The sequence below is a fragment of the Physella acuta genome, unplaced genomic scaffold, assembly GCF_028476545.2.
Source record: "Physella acuta isolate Inbredline_101_S28 unplaced genomic scaffold, ASM2847654v3 ptg000598l, whole genome shotgun sequence".
Taxonomy (NCBI): Eukaryota; Metazoa; Mollusca; class Gastropoda; family Physidae; genus Physella; species Physella acuta.
Window position 1 is genome coordinate 212,139 of NW_026732117.1, and position 20,328 is coordinate 232,466.

Sequence of the window (20,328 nt, forward strand, 5' to 3'; positions counted from 1 at the left end):
ATTTTAAAATTAGCTTTACGCACACATATGTGGGGCCAGCCGGTAGGTGGCAAAGATCCAACGTTAAAAATTCAACTCTTTGTAGCGACAAGTAAACAAAACACGCCGCCGGTATTTATGGATACACTTTGGGTTCCCGTGGACAGGGCTGTTTTCTTACAGCCTGACCTGTTTCCTGTCGTCTGCTCATGGATGAGCAGATGACAAATGTGTTGACACGTTCAATCTCGCCTGGTCAGCCCAGACGTGATGAAACCAATCAATCGTCGTCTGCTTGTTTACAATCGTCGTCTGCTTGTTTACAATCATTGCATTCAGCAGAAACTTCTAGATATATTACATTGTCCTGTCCACATTTTTATACAATTATTTATTTCTTTATGAGAAAAATAATTTTTTGTGTGAAAATATATACGAAAAGCAAAAATATTTTTATCAACATAATCTAAAAATGACAATATAACCTAACATAAATTTAAAAAAACGGTTAAAAATATTTCAAATTACAGCTGAGCAAATCGCCGTCTGATGAATTTGTGATTGGAAAAATAAAACAAATTCGTGAATCTTCTATGCCAATCTCTAAAAGAATTAGCTACAACTTACAAATAACGCGAACAGGGTTTGTGAAGTGTCCAGATATATATTGAAAGTTTCGCGATATGAACATCTAAGACATGCATTGGCTTGAGAAAAATAATGTTAACAAAAAAAAAGTTGCGATGCTATAAATTTTTGATTATTTTCATCATTTCTGTGATTGTATCTAGACCGTGCGTGATTGATGTGTTCATGAATGATATAATCTCCTGTTTTATCCTACTTTATTCCTGCTATCCTGATCAAATTTTCATTATGTCTTTACACAATATCACGCTTTCACTCTCTCTTTCATTATTGTGCAATTCCTTCATTCGTTCATTACTGTGTTTTCATCCATTTCTATTTTTTTTTGCTTATTTTTATCACATTCTACGTCCAATGTTTAAATATGTTCCATATTGTCCTGATTAAAGAAAAAATCCATCTCTCTCTCAGCCATTAACAGTGGTGTAGTCAGTATGGTTGGGGGTGTTAAGACCAGGGGCGGAACTACCATACCGCCAGACCCCGCAATGCGGGGGGGCCGAGGACGTTTAGGGGCCCGAAATCCGACCAAAAAGCAATGACTTTGTATTCCAAAATTACGTTTTTGTGCACCTTAATTATGGTTTTGTAAAAAAAAAAATTACTGTAGTGATCTTCTACAGTAGCTAACACACGCTGTTGCATAAAAGAAAAAAAATCTACATAAGCTTTAGTGTGCAAGATAAACAAACATTCAAACCACTTCCATGACTTATTTCCGTTTTTCAAATAGTCAAATAGAAGTGCCCATAAACTCCTTTTAATAGTTTTGTACTACGCACATTGAAAAGCAATTACTTCTCTTAATTATAATTTTTTTATAAAATACATACTAAAGAATGACATAGTATAAAAAGGAATTTTAAAAAAAATTAATATAAATTTAAAAAAAAAACATAAAAATAAACATAACCCGAGAAACCATTACACATACAAAGCTTTCATTTTTCATATACTTTTGACCGGCTTGCACATGGTAAGCTATTCAGCTGACATCAAAAGTGACACACACATTTGCAAAACAGTCTAATGTACTTAAACACATGACATGTTGTTGTAATTTGTTAGAATTGAAAATAAAAGTATTAAGTATTTTTTAAAACAATGTGTTATTTAAAAACTAGATTAGGCCCGAAATGAGTATCCTACGTTCGTATTTTGTGTTTATATATATATATATATATATATAAATATATATATATATATATATATATATATATATATATATATATATATATATATATATATATATATATATATATATATATATATATATATATATATATATATATATATATATATATATATATATGTATAGGGGGCCTCAAAAAATATTTTGCGTGGTGGCCCTTTTTTTCTAGTTCCGCCACTGGTTAAGACCCTGTTGGGGTACACAGAAGGGGGGGCGAGGGGGGGGGGGCGGACAACACCAGAGCTAGTTCCGCGTAAAGTAATACTAGGTGGGGGTACGGGGGTGGAAGTTCAACTACAGCTCACCCAAACCTTTTAAACCTAACCCAGGTTAAACCTGTCCTGGTTAACCAAACACCTGTGAACTTGTCATTGTATGGCCCGGCCCATCAATCACCCCACCCCCACCCCCCCCCCCCCCCCCCCCCACACAAAGACACCATCTTTGACACACATCGCTAAAACTAGAGAGCTTATAAAAAGTTGCCGGCCATTTTGATCTCTATCTTCAGGCGACTCGTGACGTCACATCCTGTCCCAGCGATCCCCATCGCCGTATCAAACAAAAACATTACAACTGAGGAAACAACAAGAAACGGGGGAAATTGCAAGAAATAAACACGCACTTTTACAAGGTAAACAACCGTTTTCAAACTAAAGATGTACAATTTGGATGTGATGTTGTTGTAAGCATACGACGTGATGAGTTGATTAAAGAACTCGAGACTTTGTTCTTTTGTTGTACCACGTGACTTGTTCAATCTGTTTGAAGGGAATCAGCGACGCGTTTGTATATGTTAATTAGTACATGTGGACAGACATTGAAGAATCGAGTGTACCATACAACACTTTACAACACTTTATATATATATATATATATATATATATATATATATATATATATATATATATATATATATATATATATACGAGGCGATCTGTTTGAGCTATAGGAAATGGCCCCACCAATGTTGTTTTTTCTTACCTTGCTTTTATGCTATATTTCTTGTACTTATTTTGAAAACTATTTGTTAGCCACGCCCAGATTTGTCTTAACCACGCCCAGACTTGTGTTAGCCACACCCAAATACAACAGCAAAAGCAAATCTGCATCACATGATATGATTTGTTTGTTTACTTGAAGACACCATTAATCCTGCACTGTAACACACAACGTCCGGCCTGTGTATTAAAAAAAACATCAGAGCCTTCTAAAAATGCTCAAAAACATGCGTTTCTTTGAGAAAAATACTTTTTTTCTCGGATTTGATTTCAGAAGATTTTGATATTTATAAAAAATAAAAACTTTTTTTTGCTCTTGCGTGATACTTAAAAAAGCGTAATAAAAAGCAACGAAAACAGATGTTGAGTACAGATATTATATTTCAATCTAACAGTGTATTCGTGTTAAATTGTTTGTTTCTCAATATTATTTATTTTAAGGTTTTTATTTACCTAATCATAATATGTAAGTACATCTCTAAAGCAGATGAAGTAGAGTTATCTGTTTTCTAAGACCATGGCAAACGAAAGTCTAGTAAGTCGGTACACAGTCCTTACACCGTGATGTTCCCCACCCAGGCCACGTAAGTCTATACACCCACCTGATTGCACACTGTCTTCGGTGGTCTCTAGGATTTGATTCAGACTTTAACATTCTTCACAAATCTTTTCTAACCATATTCGACCTACGGGAAATAATTCAGCCCAGACTAAACTCAAATGAGCCAGGTACCCACCACAGCTGAGTGGACTCAGGGACGTCTTGCGGACTCGAGTCCGGGATCAGAACTGGACACTTAGAAACCGAGTATAAAACATAGAAATATATGACATTTTGTTTGAATTGAAGCCTTTGACACGTTAGGGTAAAGGTTTGGCTAGTGGAGACATTAAGAAAACGCCCCAAGAACGGCCACAACTACAAACTTGAGACGCCATCAACACTCTCTAGACACCCCACCCCGCGCGGTGAAGAGACAAATCAAACAGAATAACCCACGTACCGTATACATATTTACATCACTCTCCCCCACCCCGGGCACGCAACAATCGCATTTAAAAGCAGCTTCAACGCGGAAATTCGATTTTAACAAGCAGTTGGCAAACAGAGAACCAGGGACAGAGATGCAGCCTGGCATCGTCTGAGTGGCATTTGCTGGAGGCCCATTGGGGCTGGGGGACGGGGCTACTACCTGTCCAGGGTAGGGGACACAGGTTAAACCGGGGGATGAAATAATTGGTTTTAATTTAATTGGGTGGGGTCAGGTGGGGGGGGGGGGGGAGTACATGGGAACTAAATAAAACATCGTGATGGACATGAGGAGTCTCAAGGTATCTTGTCTTTGCCTCATGTGTCAGGGTCTATTCAACATTAGTCAACAACTGCAGGCCGTCAATATTTCACACCCCTGGCACACAGAGAAAGTTCTAGATCTACCCAGCACCGCAGGACTTTTTCCCCATCCCACTAGAACTGTATCTTCCTCAAGACATTATTGGGGGAAAAAACTTTTAATTTTCAAGATGGACACTTACAAAATGTTAAATGGCGAAATCGTGTTCCGATAATTAATTATGACGATCAAAATTTTAAGAGAAAATTTAATTAGCTCGTTTTTCAAACATAAAATTTATCATGAAGCCTAATAAACTCCCCTCCATTTACCAACTTTACGTCCAAAGATGCGTAAATTACACAATTTCAGAAATAGCTTTCAGGCCTTTTCTTATACCTACACTAATGATACAGGGGATATTTTAAAAGCAGTGCTAATTCTATTTTTAGAACCATAGCTCACGCCGAACAAGGATTTGACATTTAACATGGGAGACGAACAAAAAAAATTGAGATCATGCTCGGACCCCCATGGCAATATCTGGTGAGAACGACGCCCGCTGTCGAAGAATCGATTCCATGACGCTGGACAGACCACGTGACGACCAATTCTGGACCCGGCTATATCTGGACACGATGTGAAGTCTGAGAGGAATACGTCATCGCCGGACGCTGATTTGGACGTGCGGGTGAGCAGAAATATTTTGTACTGTAGGGCTCTCAGAGTTATTCAGTCTATTTTGGTACGATGTAGTCGGTGAGGAAATGTGGCGTTTTATTTTAGGGAGTTAAGTTTCGGTAAGAATAGTGACGTCAGTGTTGGGGTGTAGCCATAGGTTTGGTGTAGCGATAGGTTGGGTGTAGCCATAGGTTGGTGTAGTGATAGGTTGGGAGTAGTGATAGGTTGGGTGTAGCCATAGGTTGGTGTAGTGATAGGTTGGGAGTAGTGATAGGTTGGGTGTAGCCATAGGTTGGTGTAGTGATAGGTTGGGAGTAGTGATAGGTTGGGTGTAGCCATAGGTTGGTGTAGCCAAGGGTTAGGTTCCAGTATTTTTCTTTGTAGAGAAAAAATCTCAGCATTTATATCTGTAAAGAACTAAGTCCAGTATCAGTGCGTCATCGACTTATTAGGGGGAAATTCAGTCTGAAGGTTGTAAAATTAATTGTGGTAAACTATATTGGCCGCTACTTACTCTTGTTATCATATATTTACAGACCAAACGGTCCGTATGGTAGATAAAGTAGAGTTTACTTGTTTCACCTACCTCGCCATACTTTCCCTAACATGAGTCAGGTACCCATCAGAGCTGGGCGGACTCAAGGACGAACTACAGACTTAAGACTTGAAATATTCGTGTTGGCAGCCACTACTAGTGTATGTGTACATAAAATAAAGTATTTTTGGTAACAAAACAAAACAAAAAACCCAAAACAATTTGGTTGTTTACTTCTATCAAAGAAGTTGAAAGAAAAATGACTAAGCTAGCTCACGTGGTTTAAAAAAAAATAATTAAAAAATTGTATCGACAAAGATTTGAGTACAAATTACTATGAGTTTTTATGAAGTAAGGTTATTAGAATATCGATCAGAAAGCTCCTGTACAGCCGATCAATGTTTGTCTTACGAAAATTTAGATTATAACTTAGGTTTGATTGAAATATAGACATGTATGCTTAAACTCTAAAAAATATTTTCAAGTTGTCTCGATTTGCAAATTCTTTAACATATATTTTAAAATATTAAATTTCTAAATATTTTTAGGCTTAAGATTTTATTCTATTTTTTTTAACGGTAGCTTTGATTGCTAATAAACCGGGAGTGATCTGCCCTAAACTTTCTCGAATATTCTTATATAAAACAACAGGGGGTGGCAACTCGGGATATAGACATGATTTTTAATCCATTTTAAATACTTAAAGTTTTTAAAATAGAATAATATCTCGTAGAAAAAAGAATTGCACACCAAGTGAACACCAAATAAAATGTGCATAATAGTGCGAAATATTATTTGTATTTTATAAATTCACGTGCGTTTTTTGAGAAATCGGAAATAGCGAAAATTACTACTTCCGGTCAACGGAAATTACTCAAAATTTGATAGAAGGCAGAGAATTAGATCTTTAACGTGTGAAATTTCATGTATCTATCTGAAATAGCACTCAAGGTATAGACCTTTGAAAAATTGAAAGTAAAAAAAGTTCCACTTCCGGTTATCGGAAATCGATGAAAAGTTGATACGGATCTACAAATTTGATATAATACTTATATATGAAATTTCATCAACTTAGCAGTAACGGCGCACAAGTTATCGTGTTTATAGACATACACATACACATACGCACACACACACACACACACACACACACACACTGACATACGGACAAGATTGCAAAACTATGTTTTTCTGACTCAGGAAGGTGTAAAACGTCGAGATTTGCAAAAATGTCGTTTTTTGCATGATTACAAGAATTTCTATTCTTTGTATATTCGAGAAAGTAAAAACAACTTGATGTTTATATCATAATAATGATAATTGGACTCTCGTCAACTCGGTCACGGCTATGGGAATGCTTGTAAAAAGGCTATTGGATGTTACTTGTATACAATAGGGTTTAAAGACATGCAATATTTAGAATGAGCCGACCCGCGGCATATCATACGCCGCTATTTAGTTGTTGTTTCTTCTACTTTTTAGTAATTCATAATTTGTGAATTCGACAGTACCAACGCTACCACTGAAAATATTTCTTTAAAACACTATAAGTAGCTCTTTAAGGACGATAACCCCCCCCTCTTCCCCACCCCCTCCGTTAAAGTAAACTCCACTTAGTTACCCCCCCCCCCCCCCCCCCCTTCCCCCTACGTTTAAAATCGTTTCAAACTAAATTATGTGCCCCTAATAGTCGTCACTAAACCCGGCTCTGCCTGTAAACATTTAGCGTGAACCACAGCTCACCAGACCATATAGGCGTGGGGGTGGTAGGGAGCGCGCTTACAGCTTGTTTTCTAGCGTCTCCCAGAAGAGAATTATATATATATAGATTTGTATTAGTATTTTTTGTTTTGTTTTAACAAATCTCCCCGGAAGGTCACCCAGTCCACATCAAGAATAGTGGTAAGGATAAGTAGCTTCGTTGAAATTAGAAAATCGAAATTGTATTTCCGTCTTTCCATTACATCAAGTTTGTATTACGTAACTTCTGTTTCTTACGTTGGTCAGTGGTCGGGACTAATGTCCCGGGGCACGGGTCTAATTGGAACCCCAAGATCCTAAAATACTCGTGTGTTTCTGATGGTGGAATAAAAGAAAAACTAAGTAGCTGCGGATTTGATCATTTACTGGACGTGAGGGGTACAAAAAATAAAGAGTATAAACATGAGACTTGTAGATCTCTGTTTTAAGATGATATTTTACCATTTTAAATGTATGACCACTAACATGGATGCAAAATAAAAAATTAAGTCTCCTCATGAATATAGAACAAAGTTAAGTTGAAGAGATGCCTGAAAGAAACTCTGATTCTGATTGGTGAATTGTTTCTGTGTTGGAAATCCAAATAGTTGTATATAAATAGAAGAAATTAAAAGTGTTTTCTTATATGCGGAACAAATCCAAGTATCTGTTCGTGGAAAATTCCAAGTGTCTGTATGTATAGAGAAGTAATAAAAAGTGTCTGCTTAATGTTGAACAAATCCAAGTGTATTTATTTAATTATGTAGAGGAAATTAAAGTATCTGCTTGTATATGGAACACATCCAAATATACATGTGGGTCTGCCACTGCTATAAAAGAAAAAAAAAACTTTAAATCACAAACCATATGATATTTATGTATGCATCTGAGTACAGGGGCTGCTTATGAAATCAAGAACAGACAGCCTAGTCTAACGCAGACAAATTGACAGGAAAACAAGCTTTCAACATGTGCGAGATAATTATATTCTAGAATTAACAAAATTTTGAATGTCCCCAACGAAAAACTGGACATCCTGTTTGAAAATACTGCCCTTTATAGAAATGTAAATTTATGGCATTTGATTATAGGGACAGACTAAAAGATGAGATGAATTATTTATTGTAGTCTCCAGTATCCAAGGTATGACCAGTGCAGTGAGAGAGGGAGTTTTGTTTTTTCTACACCAGCCATCACATAACAAGAGGGAATAAAAATAGACTTGCAAGAATTACAGCATAGGTCTCCACGGTTCTCTTTCCTGAGCCATTTTAAAGTTTGTCCATTTTTGTCAGCCTCAAGATCCTGCCGCCAGGTGTTTCTTGGTCCACCACTTTTGGTCCACCAATTTTGGTCCAGCACTTTTGGGCTTCCCTAACGGACTCTATCTTCTGCTACTGGTTGGCAGTTTGCGGTGGGTGTGTCCTGTACAACCTTATCTGTTGCAATGTCTTGTTGGGTTATTTTCTAAACGGTCGTGCTGCTGATTGGGGCAGCGGATCCTGACTTTCGCCTAAGACAGTTCTTTTAAGGTTTATAATGTTTCCCTGTTTCGCCCTGTTGTTCTATGATAGTGCACACAAGGGTGAGATATTGTACGCTCAGTCAAATCGACTTGTTCAGTATGGGAGCAGCTTAGTTTCAGTGTTTTGATATTTTCATTGTTATTCTTGAGTCCAACCTACACTGAATTGTCCTCTACCTACATCTGATGCAATGTATGCGATACTCAAGATTGTTTGCAAAGTCGATTCGTCAGGCTTTTGTTTCCACTGCGTTAGCTTCACGTTTACTTTTGGCTGTCTGCAGTCAACGGGGAGGTGGGAGAAGAGAGGCAACAGTCAATGGGGAGGTGGGAGAAGAGAGGCAACAGTCAATGGGGAGGTGGGAGAAGAGAGGCAACAGTCAATGGGGAGGTGGGAGAAGAGAGGCAACTGCTGGCGTCCATGACCGACTCCGTACCTGTAAACTGAATGTGTAGTCCACTGTGGATGACGCTGCAGGACGTCATCTTGAATGTGTTCTAATCAGGTTGCCCGTCTTCTTTGGAGTGCCGCCTTGCCGGAATTTTTGCCGTTATGCCGCAAGTTTTGCCGGCGCTTCCAGAACTTTTCTCGATCTACACTGGCAAAGGCTTCTTCATAATCAAAATGCAAATTGCGTTACGTCACATATTTCACATCAATATGGCATGGTAATCATGTTAATTATTAAGAGAGACGCATGATTTGAAACATATAAAGGTAAATGGACATCCTGGCAAAATGAGTGTGGTCGAGTGGTTAGAGCATGTCAAGAGGAGGGATGTTAGCCAATTTGTCTATATGTGTTGGAATAAGTGAAGGCAGTATAACCATTGTCTTTGTTACAATATAGTAGCGTGAGTCTTTTTAGTGAACGGATGAGAGTATTGTTTATTGAACTTTTTTTTCATTGATGAGTCACCTTGGCTAGACGCTGGAGAGTCATAACCCCACGTGACTCCCGTAGGTGACACAACACCAAGTGGCCCGGTAAAGAGCAAGCCAAGAACTTTATTTTTGCGGGACCTCGATTTAAATTTGTGAGGAATGTCCAAATACATTGTGGTATATCTTTGAGTTTTAAACTATAAAATACAATTAGACTATATGATGAACAGATTCCATATGAATGAATAATGCTGACTCAACACAATTTTTTTATGTTAATAGAGAATTATTTTATATTTAAATTTGAAATTTTCCGGAGGCACAAAAAAAAATTTAAAAAAATAAAAAAATAAAACAAAGCTCTTAATAGCGGCCACTTCCGGTCCAACGCGTAAATCGCGGCATGCAATTAAAGCCATGTCACTTCCTGTCGCGTGGGATCAGCCTGTGGGTCACGTGATCTGCCTGCCCCACGTGAGACAGGGTTTAGTGCAGGTGGCTGACGGACAGGTAGGTAAACAGAAGATGCAGGTTGTCTCAACACATGCGGGCTATTTATAGCACGTTGGTTGACGTCATAGCTATTGCTACAGAATTTAGTTGGTGTTAAAGGACAGTATGAAATAGTGGTATCGAATTTCCGATGTCGAAAGAAGCAACATTATTACAAAAAATAGAGCTTAAATATTATTTTTTCTAATGGAATGTGATATGTGAAATATTTTGGTGTTTCACCCACACCCATTGCGACAGCATATCTACACAATACAAAAATTGTCCACAAAATTAAAAAAAAAGTTTGTGCATAGATCTAACCCACAACCCTCAAGGTGTTGGTCGACCCCCTCCCCCACCCCCGTCCCCCCAATTTATCACGGCCACGAGGTCATCTCTAAACATTATAATGGCAAGAGTTTAAAAAAGGAAAATAATATTAAAACGATCTAAATTTAACAACAAAAAATTTTAAAAGTCAGGTTTTAGTTTCCCACTAGGTGAACTTATCACGTGCTGGCCTGTTGTCTAGCGTTCAAACAAAGGACACAAACTTTCAGAAAACTTGAGTAGTTTTTAATGCATGCAGTGAAAAATTATTTACCGGCTAGCATCCTCCCAGCTCTGACCACTAGAACATCAGGAACCATCATCCACAATCATCCACTGACCATCATAGGTCAAATATGTAGATGCACTGTTCATTAACCATCCCATACCCACTGACCACACACCCCTGTCAAAGAAACGCCGTCTATCAACTTAGATTCACCATATTGTATCAACATGATATTGTCCCTAACTCTCGCGCATGCGTCGTCAACAGAGTGAACACAACGCCCTCTGGGAAATTTAAAATCGTTGCTTAATTCGAGTGGCCAAAGCTCGGGCCACTCATAGAGAGGGGGGCGCGGGGGAAGGGGTAAGAATGCCAAGCTCACATGCCTTTTGCTTAAAGCCCTCAACGGTCATCCATTCCACCCGTCACCATCTCAAACACACTAACCCGATTACACGCCCGCATAATGAATCCGCCCGTCACCATCTCAAACACACTAACCCGATTACAAGCCCGCATAATGAATCCGCCCGTCACCATCTCAAACACACTAACCCGATTACAAGCCCGCATAATGAATCCGCCCGTCACCATCTCAAACACACTAACCCGATTACAAGCCCGCATAATGAATCAAGTCCTAATGGGCAAACAATCCCCCATATTGAGACCCACACAGCCGAGCTGGCTAGGGACGACCTTGACCGCTCACGTCACAGAACAATGTAACGCACATATTTTATTTGCCCGCAACACGAACTTTGTGGGAGAGGCCTTTGGTTGATGAGATTGTTTTTCAGAATGCGCTTATTCATTATTATAAAGTATCCCATAATACCGCGAGTGACGTGGATGAAATTATTTGTAATTCAGCTTCCGGTGTTGATTTTACTCAAATCAGAGCTGAGTTAGTAAAAACAAAACCCTTTTCATCCTTTCATTATTTAATGATGATTCATCAACCCTAACTCATCAGAGCCCTAGAACAAACTCGGCTTTAACCCTAACTTCCCATCTAATCTGGCTTTGTCCTCCACATTTTAATTCCGGATCATCATTTTCTCTTGTAGTTTAACTATTTTTATCGCTTTAATGCTGACGAATTTTCCCAATCAAAACTCCCGTTATGGTTTTTAATAGCTTCTGATATTTTTCCTGATAATAATTTTAATGATCGAGAAAGGACCTGACATTTTGACGCATTGAAGATTGAAAATAAAAAACGCGTTCTAAATGAGTTTTGTAATGTTAGCTGGCATATAACCAAACAGACAGTTAAAAGTTTAAAAGTTGATTTCTTATGATTGCACAATCTCCTAGTTCATCTGTCTCAATAATAGTTTAGACAGTGTATTTTTTTTAGAAGATTCTAGTTTTTAATCTCCAAGGTCTTCCGCATGCTACGTCTGTCAATGTAAAAATTTGCCTTTCAGTCTAGAAGATCTTTGACACCTGCTTGTAAGTAAATTGCCAGGTTGGCCTTTCTGCGACAGGAAGACTTTCACTAGTGGTCACGGAAATCTAAGCCGACCACGTTAGGGTTAAGTTTGTGTGCTCTGCCAAACGACCACTTCGTTCCATTGATGCTTGTAGGTGGTGTTTATTTGAACTTAAGGATCTTGCATTTAAATGGTCATTCGATCTACAATGTCATTCTTAAATATTATTAGAATACCTGAAGGGTTAATCACGTAGGACCCATTTCTGTACACTTCAGCTATGTTAATTCCATCTAGTGAAGTAGGGCCTATTTGTGTACACTTCAGCTATGTTAATTCCATCTAGTGAAGTAGGGCCTATTTGTGTACACTTCAGCTATGTTAATTCCATCTAGTGAAGTAGGGCCTATTTGTGTACACTTCAGCTATGTTAATTCCATCTAGTGACGTAGGGCCTATTTGTGTACACTTCAGTCACGTTTATTCAAACTAGCGTTTAGAAGTGAACAGTACAACACAAGAAGAGGGACATTACTAGAGTTAGGACCCATGAATGTTGGGGGACCCATGACTGTTGGGGGACCCATGACTGTTGGGGGACCCATGACTGTTGGGGGACCCATGACTATTAGGGGTCCACCTTATGCGGGAGCCATAAAATCTAGGCGCTGCTGGTATATTTCCAAATGTATTCACCGAGTCAGTTATAAAGGCAACGTTTTTGTAATAGATTCTTCAGGGCCATTCACTCAAAGAGGGGACTAGATTTACGTGATCTTCTAGAAGCTTCGTGAACCCAATTTAATCTGAAGCCTGCTGAGAGTACGTTTATTTCTAGAGTTGTGTATGCGGAGGTCAAAATGACGTAAAATTTATTTATTGTGTTCAGGAACTTGGCTGTAGAAGTCGTTTAGATTAAGATTGCTGGTTATGGGTTTAGTTATCTTGATTCAAACGTTTGTTTTCACTGTGTTCAGAAATTTGGCAAAGGTAGCAGTTTTTATTAGAGATGTTGGTGATTGTGGTAAAAGTACATGAGTATAATAAAATATATGTGCTTGCCGTTGTTGTTGAAACTAGCTAAAAATTAATTTACATAAGAGATAATTTAATACGAGATATTTAGAAAACTGATGATTTTAAATAAATAATTTATATCAGAGCTGCTTTTAAGTTGTAATCGAATTAAAAATCAACGAACATTTATATGTTTCAGACACAAGGTACTAGACATTCATATTATGTTTAACTTTGCCTAATGTTGCCGTCTGTACACCAGTGTACCAGATGTAGATATCTTTAACTTTGCCTAATGTTGCCGTCTGTACACCAGTGTACCAGATATCTATATGTTTAACTTTGCCTAATGTTGCCGTCTGTACACCAGTGTACCAGATGTAGATATCTTTAACTTTGCCTAATGTTGCCGTCTGTACACCAGTGTACCAGATATCTATATGTTTAACTTTTCCTAATGTTGCCGTCTGTACACCAGTGTACCAGATGTAGATATCTTTAAGTTTTCCTAATGTTGCCGTCTGTACACCAGTGTACCAGATATCTATATGTTTAACATTGCCTAATGTTGCCGTCTGTACACCAGTGTACCAGATGTAGATATCTTTAAGTTTTCCTAATGTTGCCGTACGAACACATGTTCTTCGTACGGTTGTATTTATAAAATCGAGGGGTGGGGGCGGGATTCACAACACATATGGGCACCAATACATACACCATGGCTCTCATATGTGATATGTCCGTGCTTATTTATCGCTCACCAGAGTGCCGCCCTTTCTTGTAGATTAACCGACAAAAGCTATTTATAGCTCAAGTCGGCCCACTAAGCCTTGTTTATAGTCTTGCTGATGTTACAAGCGGACTATTTTCTCGACGGCTGTGTCCAACGTCACCATTCCAATACTTGTGTACAACGTCACGTCACGATTCCAATACTTGTGTACAACGTCACGATTCCAATACTTGTGTACAACCTCACGATTCCAATACTTGTGTACAACGTCTCGATTCCAATACTTGTGTACAACGTCACGATTCCAATACTTGTGTACAACGTCACGATTCCAATACTTGTGTACAACGTCTCGACTCCAATCCTTGTGTAAAACGTCACGATTCCAATACTTGTGTACAACGTCACGATTCCAATACTTGTGTACAACGTCACGATTCCAATACTTGTGCATAAAGTCACCAGTCATCATCTCCATCTTCTCTAACCGCCCCTTCCCTCCTCTGTGCCTGTGATACACCATCCATAGTGCACCTGTCTTAAATACACAGGTCAATGGTCACCACCGTCTCTACTGGTGACACAATAATCGTCCCCACCGTCTCTAGTGGTGACACAATAATCGTCACCACCGTCTCTAGTGGTGACACAACAATCGTCACCACCGTCTCTAGTGGTGACACAATAATCGTCCCCACCGTCTCTAGTGGTGACACAACAATCGTCACCACCGTCTCTAGTGGTGACACAACAATCGTCCCCACCGTCTCTAGTGGTGACACAACAATCGTCACCACCGTCTCTAGTGGTGAGACAACAATCGTCACCACCGTCTCTAGTGGTGAAACAACAATCGTCACCACCGTCTCTAGTGGAGACACAACAATTGTCACCACCGTCTCTAGTGGTGACACAACAATCGTCACTGCCGTCTCTAGTGGTGAAACAACAATCGTCACCACCGTCTCTAGTGGTGACACAACAATCGTCACCACCGTCTCTAGTGGTGACACAATAATCGTCCCCACCGTCTCTAGTGGTGACACAACAATCGTCACCACCGTCTCTAGTGGTGAGACAACAATCGTCACCACCGTCTCTAGTGGTGAAACAACAATCGTCACCACCGTCTCTAGTGGAGACACAACAATTGTCACCACCGTCTCTAGTGGTGACACAACAATCGTCACTGCCGTCTCTAGTGGTGAAACAACAATCGTCACCACCGTCTCTAGTGGTGACACAACAATCGTCACCACCGTCTCTAGCGGTGACACACCCTAGCTGATCACCACTAACCTAAAACATGGAGTGACCATTCAAATATCAACCAAAAAACTGACCAGTAAACTATCGGCCACCGTTACGAAGTAGTCCTAGCTGTAAGTAGTTTCCCTATAGAGTCAGTTTAGTCTACAGACAGAGGTTTGGTATACCACAAATGATGGACATGTCTGTAGCTAACCAACACAAAAAGGCCATTAGCATGATAGGCTTGTCTATCGCAGCTGTACAGAGAAAATCGTCTTAAAACCTACTACACGGAGCAAATGTTTTAGTTATATTTTCTTTGTGGTTATCTCCCCTTGATACTCCTTCAATATTTCTTTCTTTTAAATAATCGACGTCACGATAGTTTTTGGTTATTAAGGTTTTAAATTAAGATGTTCGTGGTGAAAAAATTGATTTGAAAATCTGAATTTTAAAATGGCTCACGTGACCTATTTTAGGGGTTCTATGTAGCACATTATCACAGACCTCTCTAGACATGCTAAGAGTGTTTCTTTCAGACATTTTTCTCCGGGGGAGGGGGCTGGATATTGGTTGAAATTTAGATTTTCTGAATAAATTATACACACTTCTGGAGAGATGCCTGAAAGAAACATAGATCACATCCGTGTCTACACGACAGAACAGCAGCCAAAGCCTTAAGATAACAATCCCGTGCCACACTTTCATCGGCTACATCGTCCTGACATGACGACAACACACACATCCATCATCAGCTACAACATCTAGACATCATGAAAACACACACCATCATCAGCTACAACATCTAGACATCATAACAACACACACCATCATCAGCTACAACATCTAGACATCATAACAACACACACCATCCTCAGCCACAACATCTACAACATCTACAACATCTAGACATCACGACAACACACAACATCATCAGCTACAACATCTAGACATCATAACAACACACCCCATCCTCAGCCACAACATCTACAACATCTACAACATCTAGACATCACGACAACACACACCATCATCAGCTACAACATCTAGACATCATAACAACACACACCATCCTCAGCCACAACATCTACAACATCTAGACATCATGACAACACACACCATCATCAGCTACAACATCTACAACATCTACAACATCTAGACATCATGACAACACACACCATCATCAGCTACAACATCTACAACATCTACAACATCTAGACATCATGACAACACACACCATCAACAGCTACAACATCTACAACATCTACAACATCTAGACATCATGACAACACACACCATCATCAGCTACAACATCTACATCAGCTACAACATCTAGACATCACGACAACACACACCATCATCAACTACAACATCTACAACATCTACAACATCTAGACATCATGACAACACACACCATCAACAGCTACAACATCTAGACATCATGACAACACACACCATCAACAGCTACAACATCTACAACATCTACAACATCTAGACATCATGACAACACACACCATCAACAGCTACAACATCTAGACATCATGACAACACACACCATCAACAGCTACAACATCTACAACATCTACAACATCTAGACATCATGACAACACACACCATCAACAGCTACAACATCTAGACATCATGACAACACACACCATCATCAGCTACAACATCTAGACATCATGACAACACACACCATCAACAGCTACAACATCTAGACATCATGACAACACACACCATCAACAGCTACAACATCTACATCAGCTACAACATCTAGACATCACGACAACACACACCATCATCAGCTACAACATCTACAACATCTACAACATCTAGACATCATGACAACACACACCATCATCAGCTACATCATCTACATCAGCTACAACATCTAGACATCATGACAACACACACCATCAACAGCTACAACATCTACATCAGCTACAACATCTAGACATCACGACAACACACACCATCATCAGCTACATCATCTACATCAGCTACAACATCTAGACATCATGACAACACACACCATCAACAGCTACAACATCTACAACATCTAGACATCACGACAACACACACCATCATCAGCTACAACATCTAGACATCATGACAACACACACCATCAACAGCTACAACATCTACAACGACCTGACATCACGACAACACACACTACAACGACCTAAGATCACGACAACAATTACATTGAAGTATCCTGACACTGACCTCCCCTGTGACAGTAAAACATGAATTCTCCCCTTCTCACCCACCCTTTACACACTAGCAAGGCATCAATCTCTCCCATTAACAATGCTATTTACCAAGTATCCTATTTCACTTATTTAACCATTTTTTGCTCATTACCCGTCCATTTCTCTTTACGCAACGAAATCATCTAGCTCATCGCCCAAATGCCACGGTTTTTAATCTAGACGAAACAACAGAGAACTGCCTTCAGATGAATTTTACATAACATTAATTTTCCTTTGAAATGAGACAGCTTTGATGTGTACAAAGTTCAAGATATTGTGTCCTTAAGTTTTGTTTATGTACAATGTGTATTGTGTTATTGTATACTTCATCATCATTAGCATCATTAGCATCTTCGGCATCATCTTCAACAACAAAAACGTCATCATTATCACCGTCATCAGAAGCATCAAAGAACAAGAATATCATAATTATTTACAGCAAGAAGACTTGTATCATTATCAGTTTTATTATAACTCATCATCATCATCATCTTCAGCACCATCATCATCATCAACAAGTTAATCATTCATCATCATTATCAACACCTTTATCATTATCATCATCAACAACAAAAACACGATTATTATTATCAATCCTACTATGCCCCTATCATCAACAAAATCTATATTATTATCGTCATAGAAATATACACACACACACAAAAGAAAAAAAACAACAAAGAAACACCACCACCATCAACATCGTCATCATTACCACCACCACCATTATTATCATCATCATCATCTTCATTTGAAACTGGCAGGCAACCACAGACACATAGGCCACACATCACCAACATCATCTTGCTTGAACATTCTATTAAATCAAAACGGATGCATCCTTTTCAATAAGTAATTCGATAAATTCTTAACCTCTGTAATAATTAATCTAGACCATCCATTCTTCTTCATCGCACACAAACTCATGTAAGTAAATCTGTCATGTAAACAATAGAACTCCCGTAAACAAATTTCCTTGAAATAACAACTCACGTAAACAGGTTATCTACGTGTGAATAGCCTCCCCTTGATGGGCGAGAATCAATCGGACAAATAAATTTCCTGTGTACCTCCGTTTGTCCTGTCTCTCAATCTTTTCATTCCTCCATCTATGTGGGTGTTTCACTGAATTTTTCTCCATTCCTTTTTCTATTTATCTCTGTATTAAACCCATTTCTTCTTTCTCTCCTCTCTCTCTCCTCCCCCTCCCTCTCCCTCTCTACTCTCTCTCTCTCCCTATTCATACTGCAGTGATTTTTGTCTGATTAACACTCGCGACACACAAACACCCATCAACACTCGCCACACACAAACACCCATCAACACTCGCCACACACAAACACCCATCAACACTCGCCACACACAAACACCCATCAACACTCGCCACACACAAACACCCATCAACACTCGCCACACACAAACACCCATCAACACTCGCCACACACAAACACCCATCAACACTCGCCACACACAAACACACATCAACAATCGCCACACACAAACACACAAACACCCATCAACACTCGCCACACACAAACACCCATCAACACTCGCCACACACAAACACCCATCAACACTCGCGACACACAAACACCCATCAACACTCGCCACACACAAACACCCATCAACACTCGCGACACACAAACACCCATCAACACTCGCCACACTCGCGACACACAAACACCCATCAACACTCGCCACACACAAACACCCATCAACACTCGCCACACACAAACACCCATCAACACTCGCCACACACAAACACCCATCAACACTCGCCACACTCGCGACACACAAACACCCATCAACACTCGCCACACTCGCGACACACAAACACCCATCAACACTCGCCACACACAAACACCCATCAACACTCGCCACACACAAACACCCATCAACACTCGCCACACACAAACACACATCAACACTCGCGACACACAAAAACCCATCAACACTCGCCACACACAAACACACATCAACACTCGCGACACACAAACACTCATCAACACTCGCCACACACAAACACACATCAACACTCGCGACACACAAACACTCATCAACACTCGCCACACACAAACACCCATCAACACTCGCCACACACAAACACCCATCAACACTCGCGACACACAAACACCCATCAACACTCGCCACACACAAACACCCATCAACACTCGCCACACACACACAAACACCCATCAACACTCGCCACACACAAACACCCATCAACACTCGCCACACTCACCACACACAAACACCCATCAACACTCGCCACACACAAACACCCATCAACACTCGCCACACACAAACACCCACAGTTTTACGTCCTAACAGCTTGATCAGCTTCGATTAACCGTACACCAGGTCACGGGAGTCACGTGTCTGGTGCATAAACTCCTCGAGGGACGGGGACGTGGGGGGGGGGGGGGGGGGGTTAGCAGGACACAACTAAGGGAGATTATCAGGACACAACTAAGGGGACGTTAGCAGGACACAACTAAGGGGACGTTAGCAGGACACAACTCTCTGTAAGGTGACGTTAGCAGGACACAACTAAGGGGACGTTAGCAGGACACAACTCTCTGTAAGGTGACGTTAGCAGGACACAACTAAGGGGACGTTAGCAAGACACAACTAAGGGGACGTTAGCAGGACACAACTAAGGGGACGTTAGCAGGACACAACTAAGGGGACGTTAGCAGGACACAACTAAGGGGAGGTTAGCAGGACACAACTAAGGGGAGGTCAGCAGGACACAACTAAGGGGACGTTAGCAGGACACAAGTATGGAGACGTTAGCAGGACACAACTAAGGGGAGGTTAGCAGGACACAACTAAGGGGACGTTAGCAGGACACAACTAAGGGGACGTTAGCAGGACACAACTAAGGGGACGTTAGCATGACACAACTAAGGGGACGTTAGCAGGACACAACTAAGGGGACGTTAGCAGGACACAACTAAGGGGACGTTAGCAGGACACAACTAAGGGGACGTTAGCAGGACACAACTAAGGGGACGTTAGCAGGACACAACTAAGGGGACGTTAGCAGGACACAACTAAG